This window comes from Penaeus chinensis, chromosome 13 (assembly GCF_019202785.1).
Source record: "Penaeus chinensis breed Huanghai No. 1 chromosome 13, ASM1920278v2, whole genome shotgun sequence".
In the NCBI taxonomy this organism is placed as follows: Eukaryota; Metazoa; Arthropoda; class Malacostraca; order Decapoda; family Penaeidae; genus Penaeus; species Penaeus chinensis.
Genome location: NC_061831.1, coordinates 3,631,254 through 3,633,753, shown reverse-complemented (window position 1 = coordinate 3,633,753; position 2,500 = coordinate 3,631,254).

The window sequence follows — 2,500 nt, the reverse complement described above, 5'->3', positions numbered from 1 at the left end:
GATAAACAATATCAGTAGGGATATTAAAATATATTTCTTTAAAAGGAAGAGGGCGATGTTTTCCATAACTGACACAATGGAAATGCAATGATAATATCTCCATGTACAAATCAAATCCTAAATTTCGGTATCGTATAGTACATACGATTAATTACTAATATTTTACTCCAATCCATGTTATCTTGCTAAGCTCTCCATGAAATAGGAAATTCATGTTCCAAATTCAGTTAAACCATCCATTCAATTTACCATCCATCCAGATTTACTTCTTGTAAACATACCATCGCATTTTTGTATTATTATTATTCTCGCAATATTTGGATTAAATGTAAATTTTTTAGTTTTTTTTTTTTTTACTTTAAGACTAGCTACAGTTATATATAACCGTATTTAATCGTACTCTTTTGTATACCACATGGGAAGCGTAGCTACATATGAAGCTTTATTTACGAGCATATCTACAGTACTAGCCACATACAACTCCCGTTTGTTATCTGCCTTTACCCTTACCCGTTTACGAACTAGATCTAGCTGATATATATAATAATGTCACACTCCAACCCACCTATATGCACCATATACAATGTTCCTCTTTCAGTCCCACATATCCTACTATTCTGCTCCCGCCTTACTGAAGCCCGCACCCTCGCTTTTCCTTACTTGTCGTCCCTTCCCCAGATTGTCGAGAAATCCTCACAGAACCCCCTCACTTGTTCAGTTGACATCCTATTTATCCTTCCTCAGACGTATATGTGTTATCTAATCACCTTTTGTCCATATCCCTTGCCCTTCTACTAATCCCTTCCCTAGCCCATTTACTCCCCCTCTTTCCTTTCCTTTCACTACCCTACTATCTTATAATACCATATGACATTTTGTTCTAATAGAGAACTTAAAACCCCACCCACCACAATGCTTTACCATGGTGATAAATGACCTTTGATGTATAGCACATTTATTTAAAACATTAAACATTATCTATATTTAACCCTAACTGCATTCTAATTTTTAATTCGCTTATTACAACATTGGCGCTCTTAGGGGCATCATTTATTTTTGGGCTGTGCTCCCTGCCTCTCTCCCTATCCCTCCCCCTCCCTCTCCCTTTCCCTCACCCTCTCCTTCTCTCTCTCTCTCTCTCTCTCTCTCTCTCTCTCTCTCTCTCTCTCTCTCTCTCTCTCTCTCTCTCTCTCTCAAACACATAAACCATAGGTATCTACACACATGTACACCTATATATCTGTGTATATATACAGCTCTATATATATCCTGCGTGTGAAAATCCTTTGCTTTCATGTAAAGAAGGCACTTATTTGGAATTCTTGCTTACTCTACCTGCTTACAATAAATAGATATCTAACATGTCAGAGCGAATGAGATAAACATAATTATTCAGAGGAACAGTTTACGTTAACATTCGTTAAACCACCAGTATTGCTATAAATGTTTAGTAATGGCGTAAATGCTATGAGGGAAGTCTATGAAACTGTATATAAATGGTGTTACTAAGAGACTTTTGGTACCAGACTTTTTGAACATCTCGATTAGTAAACAAAGCAATCTCTGCAAACAAAGTGTTTGATACTGACCAATGTACGTGTAAAAAATCAAATTGTTTTAAATCACTCTGATGACAAGTATAGCTTGCCGTACCTAAATAAATGTCAAATAATACCCCAGGGTACTGCTTATTATTCACCGTAAAGACCGAGTGCAATGAAACTTAGGTTGAATCACTATACAACGAAACGTTAACATATTGAATTCAACGTTTCAATATCATTAAAAGTCTTACCTTCAAAACGGTGTGTGTGTGGGGGTGGGATCACACAGGAAGATAGTGATTTTACTAATGTCAATTATTTTACAGCGTGTCCATCCCTTTTAAAGCCTAACCTGACTGTTGGAGCGCTGAAGGTAGGTAACCCTAATGTCTCCGTTATTACCTCGTCACCAATTTTTAGTCTTTGGGAATGTGTAAGGTCGCATGGGGTATACTGTTCATACAAACAAAATTGTTTCATTATTATTATTTTTTTTTTTTCTTTGCTAGCTTATCCCTCGCTGACTGGAAAAGTAATGTCTGTCTAAAAATCGTCATATAATGTAAATTTCTTTAAGAGTATGGAGATTTTAATGTTATGGTGAAAATTTCCTAACCTTTAGATATTTTAATGACTCACATGCTGTAGGCCGGTTTTATGGTCAAAACAAGAAAACAGTAAATTTCAATATTCAGATTTAAAAAAAAAATACGAAGTGGATTTACAGCTGAAAGGGAATGCGAGAGGCAATATCCTGTTTGCTATATCTTCGTTGTGATGTTTTCCTCTTGATTTTTAAGAAATATATATATAATATATATATATATATATATATATATATATATATATATATATACATATACATACACATGTGAAATATCATGTGGATTTGGCTGTGCATGAACATAGGCACCTTACACAATTACATATTGGTGAACTTTATTTGTTCTAACCAT